The sequence below is a fragment of the Agelaius phoeniceus genome, chromosome Z (genome assembly GCF_051311805.1).
Source record: "Agelaius phoeniceus isolate bAgePho1 chromosome Z, bAgePho1.hap1, whole genome shotgun sequence".
Classification (NCBI taxonomy): Eukaryota; Metazoa; Chordata; class Aves; order Passeriformes; family Icteridae; genus Agelaius; species Agelaius phoeniceus.
The window spans coordinates 57,283,418-57,305,243 of NC_135303.1; the positions used below are offsets into that span (position 1 = coordinate 57,283,418).

General features: G+C 38.7%; 1 long non-coding RNA gene across 2 annotated transcripts; it reads right to left on the reverse strand.

Moving 5' to 3' along the window:
* Positions 1 to 17,831: 17,831 nt before the first annotated feature.
* Positions 17,832 to 21,341, reverse strand: LOC129133130 (uncharacterized). Of its 2 annotated transcripts, none has more exons than XR_008535923.2 (3): positions 21,289 to 21,341; positions 20,949 to 21,144; positions 17,832 to 18,178 (listed from the first exon to the last, which is right to left on the reverse strand). It is a non-coding gene; the product is annotated as an uncharacterized LOC129133130 (long non-coding RNA). The 2 variants fall into 2 exon arrangements; XR_013179929.1 differs by having other exon boundaries at positions 17,832 to 20,211.
* Positions 21,342 to 21,826: the final 485 nt, after the last annotated feature.

Sequence of the window (21,826 nt, forward strand, 5' to 3'; positions counted from 1 at the left end):
ATTCTCTGAGAATAATGGGAATTTCATCTACTTTAGAAACTTCTGCCATCTTCTAAAATTTCCTCTTTTTTAAACTATTGCTTCCTTGCTTCTTTTTGCTGGTTTAAGCTGGCTTTGTTCCACTCATGTCCTACTGATTCAGCTGTGTGCTGTTTCTGTAGTTCTCCACTTTTAAAAATACTTTTCTGAGCCCATCAGCTACACTGCATTCTATTTTCTAGTCCCTTCTCACAAACCTGTTGAACAGTTCAGCCTTTCTGACAATTAAGCATATTAGGACCATCCAGTCACAGTCATTCCTAGGTTCTTGGCTTCCCTCACTCATTGCTGGATTTCATCCTTCTCCTGTTTTTCTAGTCTATTTTTGAATAGGGAACAGCTGTAAATATATGTAATTAAATGTCCATGTAACTAATATCTGAGCATAAAAGGAGGAGAAGGCCATGCCAAGCATTAGGAAGTTTTCCTGTCTACTGCTCTGTGAGAGAGTCACACAGTGTAGGGCCTGTTTAAAATGCAAGCAGAGTCAGAGGAAGTCACAATAATTTCAGAGTACTTTTGAGTTTGACAGTAGCTGAGGTTATTGTTATATGTTGTAAAATGTTATTGTAAAATGACGAACTAATAGATCTGTATATGTAAAAAGTTGATTAAGTTACCTGTCATTTTATAACCTGAAGCACACGAATGGAAAAAACATAATGTATGTGAGTTCTTGAGATGCCACTGTCAGGGGAAACTGATGGGAAGGAGATTGCATGTAACAGATACTGTGTAGGCTTAGATGTCTGACACAGTCTTTTCAAGGTCATTCTGGAGTGAGATTGAAAATATCAACAGTAAATATGTGTTCATACAGGACTAAGCAACTAACAAGTTCTCTTATATGGTTTACATCTGAATTAATGAATGAAACCCTTGGATTTTGCCTCTTTTTCCCGGAAGAAACTTGGAAGAATGACATCAATATCTGAACAATGAAGCTTTTAAAGCTTAAGAGATGCCTATCTAAGGATTTTCAAATGGAATTTTTTCAGAGCATTAATTATATTTTATTGAAAGAGAAAAATCATTACTGGGAGCTGTAGTAATGTAAAATTATACTGAGGAGTTGATTACATGGCAATCATGAGTGACTCTCAAGTGGTTTGCCACATTGGAACCCTGAGGGGCTGAATGTTAGTTACCACCCTCAGTGGCAGTGCAGTTCATGATTTATGGGTTTTGTCATCCTTGAAAAAGAAATACTTTTCTGTTTTGGTTTCAGCTGGGATATAGTTAATTTCTTTTCAGCAGCTGTTACGATGCTGTGTTTTGGATTCAGAATGAGAATGGTGTCAATATGACACTGATGTTTTGGTTTTCTACTAAGTTGTGTTCATCCTGATTCAAGGACTTATTCAGTCTCATGCTCTGGTAGTGAGTAGGAGCACAAAAGATACTGGGAGGGAGCACAGCTGGAAAAGGTGATTTAAACTGGCAAAGTGTATCATGCCCAGTGTATAAACTGGGGGGACAGAGTATAACTGAGTTACCAGGAAGGGCAGCAGATCTGGGTGTGGGAACAGGGTCTGGCATCCTTCAGTGGTCAGTGAGCAATTGCATTGTTTTTTTCCTTTTTACTACTATTATTATTAACCATTATTACTGTATTTTATTTTCAATTTATTAAATTTCTACTCAGTTAATTAACTGTTCTTATCTCAACCTATAAATTTTACCTTGATTCTCCTCTCCATTTTACAGTGGGAGAGTGAGGAGGAGAGAGTGGAGGCTGAGCAAGTATCTGTGTGGTTCTTAATTTTCAGCGGGGCCTAACACCACATCTCCCCTCTTCCCTCTAAAATGAGAATGTGAGCTGTAGGTATAATTTCCACAGGTTGATTCATTTGTCTTACTGTACTTTGCTCTTGCTTTCATTTTTAATTCTGTTTGCCAAAGAAACTGAACAGTCTGCTGTCATTTGGGCAGAGATTAGAAAGAAAGGGGTGAATGGATAAGAAACAAAGTAGATGGAGAGAAAGAAAGGTTGCAGAACTGAGTAGGAGCATTGAATTTATAGAACCAGGATGATGAAGTGGAAATAAAAATCAGAGAAGACCCTATTAGGACATTAAATAATTCAAAACCCCAGGAAAGCATGCAAATGCAAGCCACAATTACAGATACCAATTTTTTCCCTATGCACTAAACCTCTTTCTATGGTATGTTTCCTTGTGAAGAAAAAAAAATGACAAAAGGAGAGCAGATGATCCAGATTAAGAAAATATTGGGCCAGTTCTGGCCTACACAAAGTGGATGAAAACCTTCAGTCCCTTGCTATGAGCAATCTATAGAACTGCTAAGTAAGAAGGCCAGAAGGAGCTGCTTGCCTCAGAGTAACAGAAGTATCTTTCTAAACTGTTAACTGGGAAATACAGTGAAAGGGTTCAGTCTCGATGCCCTGCCCTTCAACTTGGGGACATATTATTATGGTCGATTGAAGTATTTCTTTGGCATACTTTCTACAATCTATTAAAAACGCCACTATAACTAGTATTTTTCACACTCAAGAAAAATACTCAATTTTGCATCTTGAAGAGACTTTTCTGATAGTTCTGAAACTTCTCCAAACATTTTTTTGAGCTCAAGAATTTGTTGAAATTATTGTTTTCTCAAAAACATTTTTTTGTTTGAGACATTTGCATTTTATGGGAGGAAAAGGATGCTTTGAATAATTCCAGGCTCTATATACTTAAGGAACAAAAGCTCTTTTGAAAAATCTACTGCAATTTGCTAACATGGATGTAGAACCTATGTACCACTGTTTCAAAGTTAAGACTTTGTAACCAAATATTCATGAGTAATGATTCTTGTTACTCACTTTGACTAATACAGGAAAGCCATAAATATGTTTATTATTAAATAAATAATGTCTGTTTAAAAAAATTATCTACTTGTGGTTTTCAGTAATGGGGAAACACAGATTTAAGTTCTCTGGAAATACCTTTGCAGATAGATGACAAGATGTTAGATATGTACAGTCTCAACAAAGATCATGCCAAATGTCTTGGCTTGTCACCATGTTCAGGACCATGGTGAATGTTGCACAGTAAATGGAACTCAGAGTTTCTTTAAATACTTTATAGAATTTATATGGGAAAGCATCCAATCCAGCTGTTTTCCTATAATTCAGTGAATTAATGGTCTCCTCAACTAATGCTCCTCAATGTTTGTGTATATAGGCATGTGGGGCACTTGGAGGCTATTAAGGAATGCATTAATTTTATTTTTATGTGCATCAGAGTAGTGATTTTTCAAGTATATATCACCAGAGACCTGCTTAAAGGCTTTATCTTTTTTATTAGATCAAGTTATTTCTTTTTATCTTGAACTTAAATGGACCTTGCTTTATTATTGCTGCTTTGTTTTCTAAGCACTGCTGTTTTAAATACTAATGTAGAACATATTCTACATTGGGACTGGAGACAATTTTTCTGTAAAAGCTATAAAATAGGAGATTTGTCCCTCCACTACAATAATTTGTCCTTGGGTTTTACAATTCACAAATCACAATTTGAGATGGATCAATAATTGTTAGCATTTCTATAACATCCTACATTTCAGGAACTTAAAGCACTTAAAAAATCCCCACGATCAGAGGCCTGAGAATGCCCTGAAAATGTTAGTAATACTGTTATTACTATGGTACGTTATTTTCTCCCACATGCAGGGCTACATGAACTTACTTTAAAACTGAAAGCAGCACAAACAACTCTGTACTTTGGCTGCAGTACTAGAACTGGAACAGAAAATGCCGATGTGGTTGTCCACAGCCCCTGAACAGCACCTAAAGAAGACTGAAGGGGTTCATTTGTGGGATTCAGGGGGAGAAGGGATTTACCTGGGTCAGATGAAGAGTTGAGATTTTTGGATCAGATTTATTATATAACAGTAGTAGGGTAAGGAAAAGCAGTTATAGGGGAAAAAGCAGTTATTTGTTTGAACAATACTACTGCAGCAAAAATCCTTGGATTAGACCTTTCTCATTATGTCTATTAATGCAATATGTATGTTATTTTCTAAGGCTCGTCTCCTTTCACTATTTTTTTAGATGCAGCTTCAAGTTACCTGGCATTTCTATTTACTTATTTAAGCTCCAAAAGTTTCATTGGAAGCTTTCAAATGAAAGCTGATCCACTGACAAAAAAAATATGGCTGGAAAAAATCCCAAAAACAAAACCAAAAAACAAAACAAAACAAAAAAGTAAAGGGAGGAAAAGGTTTTCTTTTTTTTTTTTTTTTTTTAGTTTAAATCCTTGATTTGAAAACAGTTGCTGAAAATATGACTAATAGGGTCCAGACACCCCAAAAACAAAAGTCCTTTTTTGAAGTCTGAGAGACTTGGAAAATCCAGCTGGAATAATTTATTTCATGGTCGTATTTCTTTACTTTGAATGATTTAACATATCTGGAATAGAAAGCAGTTGATGCAAAATGTTAGCCCTAGATATGGCAAATAAAAGAAATTAGGATGTTTGCTAAACTGAACTTAGTGATTATGTTCAGGAAATTTACACTTTTGCACTCAAATATATATATTTGCTTCATCCTAATACAAACTATCCTCGATATCTGTTGCTGAGGCTTCTAATAATTTCTGCAGCCTTTCTGCTGAACTGAGTTTTCCCTGGAGAATTTACTTGCTTTTGGTACTTGTGCTCCTGCAACTTTGCTGCAGGATGTAAATCAAACAGAACAAAGAGCAAATCTCCAAGTATTTCCTGTGGGTCTAGTGTTTATACACTCCCTGATTTTCTTCTCTTTCAAATAGTACTCTAAGCTGCATCCAGTACTAATACTGACATTGTTCATTCCCTCTTCTGAGAACTGTAAGACTGAAGGTTTATCCTCTATATATTTGTTTATTTGTCAAACAGGGAGATCATTCTCTCTGAAATATATTTTGTAACAATCATCATGCAGGAGAAGCTGTATTTAATGAACCTGCAACTGAAGAGGGACTGAGAAACAGATTACTAAACAAACAGCATCTTGCAAAAATAAAATTTAAAAAATGGAGGAAATTATCACTTTCAAATACTCCACTTCCCAGGAAAATTCCAGCTTTTGATGACTCTTTGTCCAGTAAAATCCATTTACTAAGCAGAGGAAGAGTCTCTCTGCATGCTGTGGCTGTCTATTCCAAATGGCTGACTGCCAGCAGTTTTGCTGGGAGTGGAAGCCATCTGATATAACAGCACAGAGAAAAAGAGTGAGTGCATCAGCAGGACATGGGGATCAGAGAACCAAATGGCATTCAGAGCACAGCCTGTGTTTTCTGTGCAGTTTGAGAGACAGCACAAGTTGAACGAAAGCATGATTTCGTTGGTAACCATCTTTTATCCAATGGACAATTTTTAAGCTCTAAAAAGGTAAAAGATGCACTTGTTAGTTATAGATTGTTAAATAAGGGCTTGAACAGCTTTAATCTCAGTCAAACAGTCCTTCAACACAAGAGTGAAGGAGAAAGACAGAATCACAGAACTAACTAGGTTGGAAAATCACTGCATCCTATGAACCAACACCACCTTGTCACATAGACTGTAGCACTAAGTGCCACATCCAGTCTTTCCTTAAACAACTCCATTCCAATGTCCAGCCACCCTCTCTGTGAAGAAGCTTTTCATAATGTCCAACCTAAAGTTCTCCTGATGCAGTTTAAGACTGTGTCCCCTTGTCCTGTAAGTGATTCCCTGGGCGGAGAGACCATTCTTGACCTGGTCGCACCCTCCTTTCTCTAAAGAGACCTTACACATCTTTCTGATGAGGGCCTGTGATGCTGTGTGTTTGCCCCATGTTGCACTTTCCTCAGAGCTAGACTTCAGCACAATGCACCCACAACACTTCATATTTTCTGACCTAGATGTACTTTCCAAGTCCACTTGTCTCTGTCTGAACAGTAGCACAAAAGCTAGCAGAAACTTCAGCCCTACAAACATTAATTGCCATCACATGAATTACCCCTGGTAGGCAGGTAAGTACCACACGGCTGTTTTCTCACTTTGCACCCTCCCCCAGTGGAATGGGGGAGGAGCAAAGGAAGTGCATTGGCAAAAAACCTTTCAGATCCAGCTAAAAATTGTTCAGTAAGTGAAGGAGTGGAAGAAGAAAGGAATACACTGAAGCAAAACAAGTGCTGCAAAACCACTCACCACCTCTCACAGGTAGATTGTAGAAAAATACAGCCAATGTCTCGAAACCCTCTCCTCTTTGTTTCATTGCTGCCTGTGGTGTGACATGGTGTGGAATATCTTCTTGGTAAACCAGCTCATCTGCCTTATGTCCCATCTCAACATCCTGCCCACCCCCAGTCCCCTCACTGGGGTGGCAGAGGGAGAAACAGAGAAGCCTTGGATGCTGGGAAAATACTGCTCGCCAATACAGCTATGCTACCAGTATTGTATTGGCCACAAATCTAGAACACAGCACTGTGCAAGCTGTTACAAGACCATTAACTATATCCCAACCAGACTCAGTAGTCTTGGGTTTTTTTGTATTATCTCCACTGCAAATTTCCTTGACTGATTTTCCATAGCTGAAAAGGGAAACACCAACATGTGTTCTCTGACTATAAGGGGATTGCAGTACAAACTGCTTTGGTTCCTCTAGAAGTATGGCACAAGTCCTGCAGTAGCCACAAGACCAAGGCCATGAACAGTAAAACCCATATCATACTCAGAGCTACTTACAGTTCCACAGAGGGTGAGGGATTGGAGTGCAGTGAATTAACCCACAGCTGGTCCCAATCGGCTCAAAAAAACCTGAAATGTGCTTTCTGCTGATAACAGCACCTCCAGATTCAGAAAACACCATGTCATTTCCTGGAGGAGGTAGGCCCTGACATAAAGCAGACATTGCTGAACAGTCAGTCTCTAACAGGCAGTAAGAACATCTATTTTCTGTTTAACATAGTATCTTTTATGAGATCACCCCAAGCTGCCAACCTCTGCACACTTTATCAGTGCCATCCCCACGGCTGTTTTCAAACAAGACAAAACCCAGAGGAGAGCATAGTTGCTGACTGGAGGTCCTACACAAGCATGGGTGGAAACATGTTTAAATATGATAACTGTTTCCCATGAGGAAAGCATCCTTGCAAGAAGGGCCCCAGTAACCTGGACCATTGAGGTGTTTTGTAAGGGCATTCAAGGTTACAGAAGTTTGTGCCAAAGTACTAGCCTGTATCCTCACTGTACTGTTGGTCTAATTTTGTTTTCTTTTATATATTTGGTATGAATTTGCATTTTTTTTAGTGAGACATTATCATTTAGGGAGTTTTTGGAATGAAAGCAGAAATTACATATAATGAGGTGGCACTAATAAATGAAAGATGACCCATCACTGAAGCAAGGCAATGCGAGAGTATTCAGGCTCTAGAAATATGTGCTCAGGTAACAAATAATAATACTACTAATAATTACAGTTCGAGAACTTTTGTCTACATTCATCTTAAGTTTTATTTATGTGTCTGTGTGAGTTAATAGGACATAAATCAGTAAGAGTGGCATAATTCTGTCTTCAAATGATTGAATTTGCGTACATATATTCTGCTGAAAGAGACAGAGACAACAAACTTTAAAAAAAATGAGCTGGCTTAAATATTGCTTTCAAATTCACTCAAATAATGCCTAGGTATTCATTATTTTATTTGTGACTGCCAGGTAGGTGCTTGTAGACAGTTTTGGATTTGGTTTCTCTTCTTAATCAATGAAAAATCATGTCAAAGGCAGAATAAAGAGGATAATTTCAATGTTTCCATTGACCAAAAAAGCTAGCACCCGCTGATAAGAGAAAAAAATGAGAGTCTGATTTCTTAAGTACATCTAAATGAACACAAATCACTTAAGATTGGGCCATCAAACACCTTATCAAGTTTCCATACTTTATACTTTTGAACACTAATTGTTGTTAGTGTGATACAAGACAGGTTTTCCAAAACTGATCTGTAGGCTATACTAAGGTTTTTCTATTTTGCAAAACAAATTGCTAACATCAACTATTCAAAATGTACAAGTCACTTCATAGTTTCAAAATTATAGTGGGATTTGTGACTTCAAAATGACAGATTTATAAACATAAATTCTCCCAATTTCAAACATGACAAAATGGTTAAGTGCTTTGGTTAACTCTAGGAAACGCTTAGTTTTTCTTAAATCAAAGCCTAATACTATTAGTATCTGATCTTGGTTTTGTTTTTCTTGCAGATGTTTCAATCTGATAAGGAAAGGCAGTTAGTGCCTAACCTTCTGTTCAATTACGATGCTTATCCCCAGTTACCTTTTCCTATTTATGCTAAAAACCAAAATCCTAATAATAGTTTTTGAAACGTTATTATATTCCTAAGTGCCAAAGTGAGGTCTATTTGAGTTTACTTTGCTCCTTTTTGTTTGAGAGCACGTGTACATGCTCCATAATTGTGAAACACAATTATGCAGCATGTACACAGCTACTGAAAGAAAGATCATCAACCTGGGGTTGAAATGGTCTAAAAACTCCAAGTTAGCAACGTGTCTTGTATTTTCACCTTCATTGGCATATATTAAAAGCTACACATACAAAACAAATTCCCCTTTGTGGAGAATGAACTATATAAATGCAATTTATATCTTAAATTTGGAGTTGAAAATTTAATACATTCAAACATAAAAAGGTTTTCATGCACTGAATATTCCTGAGGTGGTTTAAAATGCTTAAAATAAATATTGAGCAGATGACAGAAAAACTTGTCCTCCATATCACAAAAGCTGTTTTAAAACAATAATTTAAGTGCCTAATGAATATTGACTACTCTGGGATTCTAAATTATTAAGAGACAAACATACTGTGAGGTTGCCACACTGTAGCTGTTTGGGATTGTGCCTTTCTTTTGACCATTAGCTGTTCCAGCTTCCAAGCTGACCCATACATCAGAACTTGTTCAACTCTGCCAGAGGGAACTAACCTGTCTCTATATTTTGTTTTAAAGTTCAAAAAAAAAAAAAGCTGGAGTGCGTGAAATAAGGTAAACATCTCAAACAAAGTGTATACCAATTTGTTTTCTAGATAAATGAGGCAGAGAGAAGGAAAAAAGCTCATATCCCTGTAATTACAAGTCCTCTATGATTTTCTGAAGTGCACTTTAGTGTATCTCAGGGATTATAACATGCTCTTATACAATTGTTCATCTTGCCTTACTTTGGCCACTACTCCTTATCCTCAGTAATGGATTAGTTTTCATCTAGACTATAATCAAAACCCTCATGTTATTTTTCTGAGCACTGTACTTACTAAAAATTGTGTTTTGCAACTTCAGCTTAATGCAAAGCTAGTAGCTGCATGATGTTTAACCTTATTATGTGTCCATCCAACTGAATGTGAGTGAGAGGAAATCAAGACCAGAAACATGAGATCCAGGCATAATGAAATTTAACCAAGCTACTGGTGGGGTGACTTTTGTAACCTGATGATGATGCTTTCCAGGCTGAAGGTGCTGGGTCTGCTCATAAAGGAAATTAATTTATTTGAACCAAGGGTTCTGCCATGACCACTGAAAAGATTAAATATAAGAGCTAGAGTGTGGGTAGAAGGTCTGTTAGGTGTTTGACCATCTGGCATTAGCATGTAATGATGTCAGGGCCTGAAGAGAAGAAAACAATGCTTTGGAAACTCCTTCTGACCTGAAGGAGTGGTCCCGAGGGACATGGTGTATCAGCATCAGTCTGTCTGTATTTATGTACATAACTGGTGTTTCAAGCCAGGCTGAGTGTGGCATGCACTACCAGAAGCTAAGGGCCAAGAGAATTCTCACACTCTCAAGGTATTGATTATTGATTAGTATTGATTGGCCTGACAGTCAAGCTACTATTAAAAATAGAAAGGTGTTGAAGGCAATCAGTGATTTTTAAGTAAATACTGTAGTAATTACCTATATACAGTATGTTCACCCAAGTGTATTAATTTAAAAGAATTAATCTAATATTTTTATTGCACATTCTAATCACAGAAGGCGCATGTGATCTGAAGGTGCAATCATTCATAAACTCTTAATCTCTCTTATTTAGAATGGAAGACAAAAATTACCTGCAGAGGTAATTGTTGTACATTGGCAGCATGTTCTTATTTTCATGCAGTCTTGCCAGGAGGCATAATGTTCCTGTTCCCATATTATTAGATTTGTTTCATATTTCTTGTAAACATAGAAGTTATATAAGTAAACTGCAACTACTTAATAGCTGTTTAGGCTTCTAACGCATTTAAGTCAAATCCTGGATTTTATGTAATCTGTGAAAAAGGAAGAGAAGATAAGTATTTTCTTTTAAAATGTTTAAAATATTTAGCAGAAGGCTGTTCCTCATGGCTCACTGAAATAATTTAAGGCTTACTAAATTACTCTTCTGGTAAAACTAAAGCAGAACTTTGTGATTACTCATATTGAGTTTGGATAGGAGCTATAGCAGCTATTGAAAGAGCCTTTTAGTGCTCCAGCAGTGAACTAATTAATTAATTAATTAATTATTTTGGAATAGGGAATTTGCATCTTGCTGAAGTTTTTTTCAGAATCACTGTTGGCTATCTTTTAAGTGGGATTCTTGTTGTATAGGCCACAGTATTTAGGAAAGTTCTGAAAATTCTAGCAAAGAGCATTTTCAAAGGCTTTGTAAGTTTACTAACTCTCAATATTTTTAACTACTATTATGTTATGGTAACCATATACTTCTTCTGTACAATCCGTAGCAGGACTGTAATACAGGAAAAATGAGGGAAATTAATTCTAGCAAAGCAGTTTTGTATGCAGCCTACCTTATTTCACTGGTGCAAAAATAAATGGTAATGATACAATGGCAACCAAGTGCAGTGAAACCCAACTCAAGAAATGTTACCAGCTGGCTCTTGAAAGAGTTTCTAGGGTATACATTTCTCCATGTTTTCTCTTTCTGTCTCTGACCTCAAAGCCAATTTTTACAAAGGAGGTTATGTGGTGTAGCTCAGCAACCTTTGGCAGCTCAGACCCTTTCTTCTCCAAAGAGCCTGGGAAGGCTTTTGCTGATAATCAAGAAGACTCTGGTATCCCCTTGTGGCTCTTTCAGTTAAGCATGGGAATAACTGATAGTGGCTTTAAAGATGCCTAGGACTGAGCCTTTTAAGATAATGATTATGAGGAGATGCCACATGATTCTGTTATAAAAATGATCCAGAGTGACACTACAGAAGGTATCACATGGAGAGAAAGCTGGAGTATTAGTTGTCCTCAGTGATGACCTCTAATCCTGCTGGGCTATTTCTTCTGAGGTGAGACAAGGGAGGGCAGAGATCACACATGTCTGTTGCAAACAGGGTCATCATCAGGAGCTCTTGGTGACAGGACAGCAGGATGCAGTGGGGGATACCAAAGAGCAAGACCTCATCTCTGAGTTACAGCCTGTCATGGGAGAAGAGGAAACTGAGGGTAGGATGGAGGATGAGCACAGTCACAGCAACTGAGTGGAGACTGGGAGACTATTCAAGGGTGAGAGCCCACTCTTTGCCCCAGGGAGGGGGGCATGCTCACAGAAGGAGTGTGTGAAGGGAGAAAGAAGGGGTTGTCATCATGTTTCTTTTAACTATTACAAGTCTGACAATTTTCCTTGTGCAAGAAGGAATCAGACTCTTTCACAGAACGGAACCACTAAGAATTAAGAGGAGTGTGGAAGATCAGACAGCTACAGAAGAGCTGAGCTGGGTAGTGCTGCAGACCTCCTGGCCCTGGCACAGTGGAAGCCATGGGAGAGATAAGTGCAAGGTAAGAACAAGAAATGAAGATGTCATGTCTGGTCACTCTGACTGCTCTGAGAAGAGAAGATATAAGTAGGACAGTGATGGCACAAAAGAATGTAACCAATCTTTATGATAACCATAAAGATTGTGTTGCTAAGGGAACAGGGGCAAAGGGATCCAAGTGGAAAATTTTGTATGTAAGTTAGAGAACTATAAATACTGGTGATTAGTGTAATAAAGTGATTTTGCTTGCATAATGGTCCGTGTCCTTCAATCCCTGCAGAGGTGCAAGAAAAATTCTGATGTGTCAGTTCTGCCACAGACCACATATTTCTTGCCCAAAAACCTGACAGGAAATCTAGTACTATTCTAGTGAACTATCCTAACCACTCCTCTGTGGCATGAGTGACCTAGTAAGTTTGCTGTGCCCAGCAGAGAGTGGCCTGCTGCTAGGTTAAAGTGGCTCCTGTGAAGCAGCTGAAAAATGAGGCCATGCAGTACCTGACTGGACCGTATCTATGTAACTTATATTCTTCCTCTCATCCCTACTCTTCACAACGACCCTTGAGCATCTTTGCCTATAGAGAGCAGCCAGCCTTGTTCATCCCTACCTTCACTCATAGGACATGCCTATGGTGTCCTGGCAAATCACCCTTAGAGTAGGGACTGTTGGGCCTGTCAGGATTACAGTTCATGGCCTAAAAAAAAAAAAAAAAAAGAAAAAAAACCTCAGAACCTTCAGAAATCAGAAATCCAAAGCTGCAGCACTATATTTCAGCTATAACTAACTATATGTAATTTTGACATTGACTGTTCCCAGATATTTTTTGTATAAAAGATTGATTTGGAAGATGACTAATACAACTTCTCTCCTTTAGCTGCAGGATTTGTAATTTAGTTACAAAATTCTCATGTCATTACTATTAGTGTGTCTGTCAGAATTAAAAATTATTATTGTCTTTTACATAGTATGTAAATTTTTCCTGCTATATAATAAGAGCTCTCTTTTACTCTTACAAATTCAACACAAAATTCCCAGCCAGCTTGATTTTAATTTCTTTTAGCTATAAGATATTACCCCAAATATATTACAGATATATTACCTGTAAGAGAGATGAAAATTTTAAAGTTAATACAGTGGTCTTTCAGCATAAATGATTACTAGAAATTATTTAGAGTTTACCTGAAGTAGAAAAGCCATATATTTATTGCTGACAGTGTTTAGCAATTACATCTTGGTTATTTATAACAACAACAACCCCCTTTTTCTGCCTTGGGACATGACATTGTGCTTCAGAGTGTCTAACAGTGTTGTGGTATAGCTTTGGAATAAAAAAATTAAGAATTTTTCTGTCATATCAGTAATCACTTACCCACAGGGAGAGCTTGATAGCAGCAGGGTAGACAGAATCCATAATGCAGCTAAATAATTTTATCATTATTCCCAAAATTGTTTACATGTAAGGAAGTTATACAGGACTGTGAATGACAGAAAAGGAGAGTTTCTCCCCATGGATAGGATCTGCTCTAGCCATGGCAAAACCCACAGGACCCTGCCTGATGCTGCACAAACATGGGGTGCCCAGCACCCAAGGGGATGTAAGGTGCTTCTCACTACCTATAATCCTCTTCTTATTCTGTTTTATTAAAGTAGATGCATTAATATGTTGGGTTTTTCTCACTGAGATTTAGAAATATCCCTTCACTGACTCACTCTCACCTCACTCCACTTTCCACCCCTGTGCAGGACAACTCCTTGAGTAGCCAGCCAATATCTCTGGAGAAGATGGCTTGCTACTTCTAAAAGGTATATTTGTCATTAGAACTTCAAGTAAGACTGCCTCAGTTTTTTCCCATTAGACAGCCACCCACGAGTTCAGCTCCTGACAGGCTGTACCAGATCCAGCAGGCGTACGGAGGGGAACAGATCTACATCCCATATCAGAGTGTTTCATCTAGCCACTTCTTTTGCACATAAACATTTTTGAGTGCAACAAATCACCTTGCTCTCAAAGTTGCCAGATGCAGTATATCCTCACTGGGTTGGATGCTTCAAAAGAGGGTAGAAATTGCCCAAATAGGGGTGTCTGATATTTTTGAGGGCAGTGATATTTTGGGAGCAGTCTTTGGCTCAGTAAATCTGTATGCACTCAAATGCATGCAGAAATAGATCTTCAAGTTTAGTAGTACGTTTAAATGCTGAATATTATTAATATTTAAAAGAGCACATCTTCAGAAAAAGGGAACCAAAATGATTTTTTTCTTCTACATTTTCACAGGCTCTCTTGCTTTCCTGGCTTTCATTTAAGTAATTTATTTGGACGGTGCCAGGGTATGGTGGAAAACAGCTCGGCAGCCATTTCTAGTTTGGGCACTTCAGATGGCCAAGTACTGGCCTTCTGAACTGAGCTATGTTGCTCTGAAATACTTGAGTGACCACATGAACAACGCTTTTCTTTAGAAGCTTAGCGTTTATGTACGCAAGAAATTATGAAATTCCCACCCCAAAGCTGGTGAAAAAAAGCTTGCCTTGCATAGCATCCGTTGTGGTGCTATTTTGAAGCTAGAAGCCAGAAAGCAGTTTATAGTTATTGTTATTTCAGATTGTTCTTCAGCTGGCATGATTTGGGCATTATAGGATGGGAGAAAGACATCAAAACAAAGCTAAATATGGGTGTGTTTACTCTGTCTTCAAAAAAAATATTTCCTGTAAGGTGTCTTTTTGTCAGGTCCTCAGGACCACAGCAAACAAGTAAACTAAGAACACATCAGTCTTGCTGACACAACTTTCAAGATTCGTGCTTGAGCTGGGAATCCACTTTAGTTTGAAATTTGAAGGCACAGATAACCAGCTATCTTACAGTATATGATTTGCTAATTTTACAGGAACCAAAATCTGCCAATAAATACAATAGAATATTTATGTTGGAAGAGACCTACAGCTATCATCTAGTCCCCTTGCCTGACCACTTCAGGGCTGACTAACAGTTAAAACACATTGTATAAGGACATTGCCCAAATGTCTCCTAAATATTGAGTTTTGGGGCATCAACCATCTCTTTATGAGCCTGTTTCAATGTTTGCCTACCTTCTTGGTAAATAAACATTTTCTAATGTCCAGACTAACTATTCTGAACCTGAACCTACCCTGACATGGCTTCCCATGCATCTTGTAACCAGATCCCAGGCAGAAGAGGTCATCATCTCCCTCTCCACATCCCCTTGTTAGGAAGCCATACAAATCAATGAGGCCATCCCTCAGCCTCCTTCTCTCCAAACCCAGAGCCCTCAGCTGCTCCTCACAGGACATGCCTTCCAGCCTTTTTCTTGGCTGGCTGGTGATGCTGTGTCTGCTGCACCCCGGGATGGGGTTTGCCCTCCTGGCTGCCCGGGCACACACTGCTGGCTCACCCTGAGCTGCTGCCCACCAGCACCCCCAGATCCTTTTTGCAGGGCTGCTCTACACACACTCCTCTCCCAGCTTACACTGGTGCCTGGGTCTCCATCCCAGGGGCAGAATCTGGATTTGTTCTTGTTTAATTTCATGCCACTGATAATTACCCAGTGCTCCAATCTATTTCAGATCCCTCTCTGAGAGTCATGCTAGGTTCTTCAGCCTGTTGGTCCCAGAGAGGCCACATATTGCCTATTGCCATCAACAGAGGATCTGGTCTGCAAACAGGTATTTCCATTCCATACCACAAGGGACCTCCAATACCATACCTTCCTGTTGTTTCTTCTTGCGTTGGTCTTAGTGCAGGTCATGTTAGATATCTTTAATAATCACAGTATCACAGCATAGCTGGGGGGCTGTCAGGCAGCTCAGCAGACTGTGCAGCCTAATCCCCTGCTGAAAGAGGGGAACTGGACTGCTAGAGCAGATTGCCCAACACTTCTGTCCAGTTGAGATTTGAATGAAGCCAGGGATGCAAATGCTACAATATTTCTCAAAACCTCTTCCAGTGTTGATCACCCTTACTGAAAAAAAAAAAAAGGCAGCATTTTCTTTTGCTCAAAAGAAACTTTTTGTATTTAAATGTATGCCCATTGTCCTTTTGCTGTGTCCCACTGAGAAGACTGCTCCCTAATCTTTGCTCCTCCCTCGCCCATTGAGCTAGTCATTTTGCTTTAGAAGGTTATCAGGCTGGTCACACATGGTTCCCCTTCACAAATGGTGAACTGACTACTTCAAGCAGTCATGCTGACTACTCCAAGTCAGCTTCTTGTCCTTCATATACACAGAAATTACTTCCAGCATTATGTTCTCCATCATGTTTCCAAGGACTGAGGTGAGGCTGAGAGTCCTCTGGTGTGCTTGGTCCTCCATTTTGCCCTTTTTGAAGACAGGAATGACACTTTCTCTTTTCCAGTCCCCAACAATCTCTCCCACTTGCCACACCCTCTAAAAGGGAATGGAGAGTGGTCTCATAATGACATCTGCCAGCTCTCACCAGAGTTGTGGGTGCAACCCACCAGGCCTCATGGATTTGTATGTGTCCGCTCTGTTCAAACACCCCCTAAGATGATCCTCTGCAATATTGGAAGTCTTCCTCACTTCCAATATTCCCACAGGTCTCCAGTCCTGGCATTCCTGAAGGAAGCCTTAGTTCCAAAGCCAAGGAACAGGTGGATTTTGGCTTTCCTAATTTCATTCCTGCACATTTGGGCAGTGTCTTGATTCTCTTGAATTCTTCCCTTATGTCCAAGTTCTGTTAATGAGTTCCTCGTTCATCTTTATAGGTATCCTGCCATCTGTGCTTTAATTCTTGTCTATTCTTGAGGTCCTTGGGCATCAGCCAATATAGCTGTTGTAGTTACCTTGCATACTGTTAGTCTTTGTTGCAGGCATTAGGGTTTTTTTCATTTTAAATAAAGGAAAAAAGAGAAAATGGTCATGGCATTTGAACACCAACAAAATTATTATCCATATCACTATTAAAACAGAAAAAAAAAAGTCTGTATTTCAGGGTTTTTTTCTTTTTCTTTTTTTTTTTTTTTTTTTACTTGATGCAGTCTAGATGGTTCTTGGCTAAACTTTTTTACATATTTTTAAAAATTTAAAGATTGTAAGGTTTCACCTTTTAAGTTTGTGCAGTATTTTGAGCCTTGTAAAGTTGCCATTTACTAGTAAAATATATTAATCAAGCAGTAAATAAATAAAAAGTTTTCTTCTTGAGTCCAGTTTTCCCCAAGACTCAGTCTTGGGCCAACCCTGTTTAGTATCTTCATCAACAACATGGGTGAGAGGATTGAGTATACCCTCAGCAAGTTTACAAGTGGCACCAAGTTGGGTGGGAGTGTTGATCTGCTGAAGGGCAGGAAGGCTCTGCAGAGGGACCTGGACAGGCTGGATTGATGGGCTGAGATCAGATGTTTGAGGTTCTACAAGTAGAAGTGTGGGCTCCTGCCTTTGGGTCACAACACCCCCAGGCAGTGCTACAGGCCTGGGGCAGAGTGGCTGGACAGTGCCCGGTGGAAAAGGACCTGGAGCTGCTGATCAGCAGTGGCTGAACATGTTCCAGCTGTGCCCAGGTGGCCAAGAAAGCCAATGGATCTTGGCTTGTATCAGCAGCAGTGTGGCCAGCAGGACCAGAGAAGGGGCTTTTCCCCCATACTCGGCACTGGTGAGGCCACACCTTGAATGCTGTGTCCAGTTCTGGACCCATCACTTCAGGAAGGTCATTGAGAAGCTGGAGTGAGTCCAGAGAAGGGCAACAAGGCTAGTGAAGGGTCTGGAGCACAAATCCTGTGAGGAAGAGCAGCTGGGGGAGCTGAGGTTGTTTTAGCCTGGAGAAAGGAGTTTCAGGGGAGACCTTATCCCTCCAACTCAGAATATTCTGTGATCTGGAAAGATATTAAATTAAATGTTTAAATTCTCTACAACTGCCTGAAAGGAGGGTGTAGTCATGTGGGGGTTTGTCTTGGTTTGGAAAGACAGGAGTCTGCTAAGGAAGGCAGGAGCCTCCCCTGAAACAGAGAATGTAAACCCTCCCCACCCCTCCGAATTGCTATAAATTTTAAATTAAGGAGCTCTCAGGCAAAAATATGGGAGCAGAAAATAACAGTTCTTTAATAGGAAAAAGAAAAATAAAAAGGATAAAATAAACAATGCAGTACACCAGAACAACACTGACAGAGCCAGAACCCAACCTGACACCCTGTGGGGTGTTGGTAGCAGTCCAATTGGAAATGTGGCTGCAGTCCTCCTGAAGTATCAGGTGTGGTTCTGTTGGAGCAGGGGGTCCTGTAGAGAAGGATGTATTCTTCCTCTGAAGATCCCATGGAAGAAGAGACAGCTGCTGTTCCTCTGGGGAATCCCGTAGAGAAAGCCAGGCTGGTGTCTCAAAATCTTCTGGATTATATCTGGGCAGCAATGCTTGGCTCCTCCCTCTGGGCAGAGCATCTGACAATGGGATGTTATAGGTCTTATCAGTCATGCAGTGACATTCAATAGCCTGTTATCAGCAATGTCCCCTCCCCAGGGAGGTGTGAGTGTGGTCACTCAGAGAGAGAGATAAAGCTGCCCACTTGACAAAAGAAAATCTGCCATACAGATGGTAATAGAATACATCTTGCCTTGCAATCTGGAACAGGGTTACTGTCTTTTCCCAGAACAAAAGGAAATTACCTCAAGTTAAAGCAATGGAGGTTTAGACTGAATATTGAGAAAATGTTGTCAAGCATTGTAACAGACTGCTCATGGAAGTGCTGAGTTACCATACCTGGAAGTGTTTAAAAGATGTGTGGACATCTTTTAGCAGTGAATGTGGTGGTGTTGCTGAGTTGGCAGTTGAACTTAATGGTCTTAAAGGTCTTTTCCAACTTTAACAATTCAATGATTCATGATGCAGTGTCAAATGAAAGAACAAGAAATTGAGAGATAGATATCACTCCTAATTGATTCTAAATACTAAGAAACTGTGATGTTGAAAAAAACTGTAAACAGGAAAAGACAATATGTGAAATTTTTGATTTACACCAATACTTAATGATGTAACTATATTTTTAAGGCATCTTGAAGTATCAATTTACATTTTTATTTTTTGTGCTGTAAATACAACTCACACATTGAATTGATGTAATAATCTTTGGAAGTATTGTTTTGAAGAACACCTGATGAGCAACAAAATTTTTAAGAGAAATTTACATTGTGCATAAATAAACAAATTATTTACAATTAGGGATTAGGATTTGCTAACCTCTCTGCTTCCGTGAGCTCAGAAATACCACAGAAAAATCTGCTGTTGCATAAGGGTATTACTCATTCTGGCCACCTGCTCTAAAGATCCTTTGCCAAATCTCTTTATGGTCAGTTTTGAACCTTGAAATGAGCAAGGATTAAGAAGCATCACTTCTTCAAAAGATTTTCATTAAAAAGGTGGGGAAAAAAGTGTTTGCAACTTCATCTCTTGATTTTCACTGTTTAATAGCACATAGCACTTGCAGCTCTTTTTCTGTTCACTCATATAATACCTCACATATTTAGAACTTCTTAAACCCAGGCCAGCTTTACTTTTGCAGAGTGAAAAGAACCCAACTATTTGAGCACTTCCCAGAAACCCAGACTTGAAGTCATTGACCACACTAAAATGATTTAAAAGTTTTTAATGTTATAATGGGAATACCTTGCCCAAATGGTTTATCTGAAGTGTTTCATCTTTTTACCAGACAGGAACATAGCTGTGTCTCATGATGCAGATAGGTATAGCTCTAAAAATCTTTGGAAAAGAAAAAAAAATAGTTTCTGAGTATTTACTCATTTGTGCCTGATCTCTGTGTATATGACAGCAAGATAGATCTGTTTCCAGTGCTTGCACACCACCTTTGATAGACCTTTGATATCAGCTGGGTTTCTGCTCCTATGATGAGGACAGAAAGGTGATAGAGTTACAATCTACTGTTCTGCTCAGCAACAGAAACTGCAGTGCTACCAGTTCCTCCTCTTGTGAAAGTCAGAATTATTTTATCAGGAACTGAAGTAACAGCAGTACTTTGCCCCTTGCGAAGAAAAATGCTGCAAGGCAAGAAAGAAATCTAATAATGGAAAAGACCCAAAGAGTCAACACATAATGATCAATTTTTCAGTTACTTAATCAGCTATACAATATACCATATGGAGATTCCCCTGCCCTTTCCAGTACAGTGCATTAATAAATAGCAAACTCTAAACAAATACAACTAAGATGCACTCCAAGTGCACTCCAGGACTAAGTGGATCTTGTTAATGGAAGACAATGTAGTATAACATATGCTTGAGAAGTGGTTTACAGTGGTTGTCTGGTTAACCTGTATGTGTATATATTTTAAATGTCATTGGCAAAAAAATTGATTAAATGTACTGCTATAGTAAACAGGAGGCCACAGCACATAGGTCTACAGTAAAACAACAGATGGCTCAGGTTAAATCTATTTATTAGCAGTCACTTGGCAAGGAGACTGGAAAAGAGAAACAAAAGAAACAAACAGATGCCAGGTGTAACATAATAACACTTGATATAACAGTTCCACTAAAACATGTTTAATTTTCTTGTCTCTCTTAGCCTTCCACCAGAAATTCTAAGAGACTATTGTTTCTAAATAGGAATCTTTAAAAATATGCACAATGCTTAGTCTAGGATATGCTGAATAGCTGGTTCTCTACTGCTGAAAAACAGGAACACTTTTATTACTTTAGTGTAAAATCAAGGACAAGAAGCAGTGCAAAGCAATCAAACAGTGATGGACAGCTAGTTTGCCATGGCAAAGCTGGATAGCTTAACTGCATTTCTGTCTGTTAACTGCTTTCACACTAAACTCCCTCCCCTCTTTGATTACTGTAACACTGCACTATAGTTCCTTCAGAATTCAGATTCCATTTTCCACAGGCATTATTCTAGTTTTCGCTGTGAAGTTCCTGAACTGATTAAAAATGCTTTTAGTGTTTTAACTTTGGTTTAAACCTTGAAGACCTAGTGAGCAATACAGTCGTTTATGTGTTCTGAAGAAAATTATCCTGCTATTGTTCCCTTTAAAGATAACTAAAATGCCAGCACATTTTTTTTCAGGCAATAAAGCTGTTAACTGGGGTGTTGACAATATGGTGACCATCTCACTGTTTTTTCCTTCCTCTTTTTTTCAAAGGTTTGGAGTTCATGAGAAACAAGCTAGCTTGGTTACTGTTAAATCAAACTCACCTCATACACTTTTGTAAGTGTAACTTTAATTCTGAGTGATAATGATGATAGTAACCATATTCCAGCCATTGTCAAAGTGAATTTCCATTTCATGTGGTATCACACTCTGTTATTGCTTCTAGGTAATGTGGCCTCTCTTTCACATGGCATCCTTTTCAGACAGCTCCTTTTTAGTGCATAGCAAGAGCTGAAAAACCTACAAAAATCTCAGATTACCTCTTTTGCATTGTAAAAAAGGTACATGGAATAATAAAGACATTAGGATGTGTTACTATCCATTATTCAGTTCTGCAGTTATTGAACATCTGGCATGGGGAAGATGAGATGCTTATTTACTTACCATCTGTATTAATATTGATTTCCAGCAGGCAACACAAGCACACCACTTTCATCTGTTTAAAGGAGGCAAGTGTGAAACAAAAATAATTTAACTAATATTAAGAGATTCATATTTAAATGTTATCTTTAAAGACTGTGTATTACATAACTTTCCCTAAAGTATCATTTATACAACATTTATTTATGGATTCCAAACAAGACTAACAAGGATTGTGAAAGGTCAGTTTACCTCAAGTTTACAGAATAACAAGTATAACACTGCAGGTGAGTAATGCCAGATAAAAATAATTTTGTTTTGTCTATCTGATATTATCCAGTAGAGCTGAATCATGCTGATTTTCAAATATAATTAGGAAAAAAAACCAAAAAACAAAACACAAAAGCAGCCTCTTCTGTAAATTGCAGTTATGAAAGTCTGATAAACCAGAGGTTTTTGTTTGACCTCTGTTGGCTGTTGATTTGTTCTGTCTTTGGCCTCCATAATTAACACCTTTCCATTTTAATGTGCAGACAGGTTTGAAAGAAACATATGGACATGT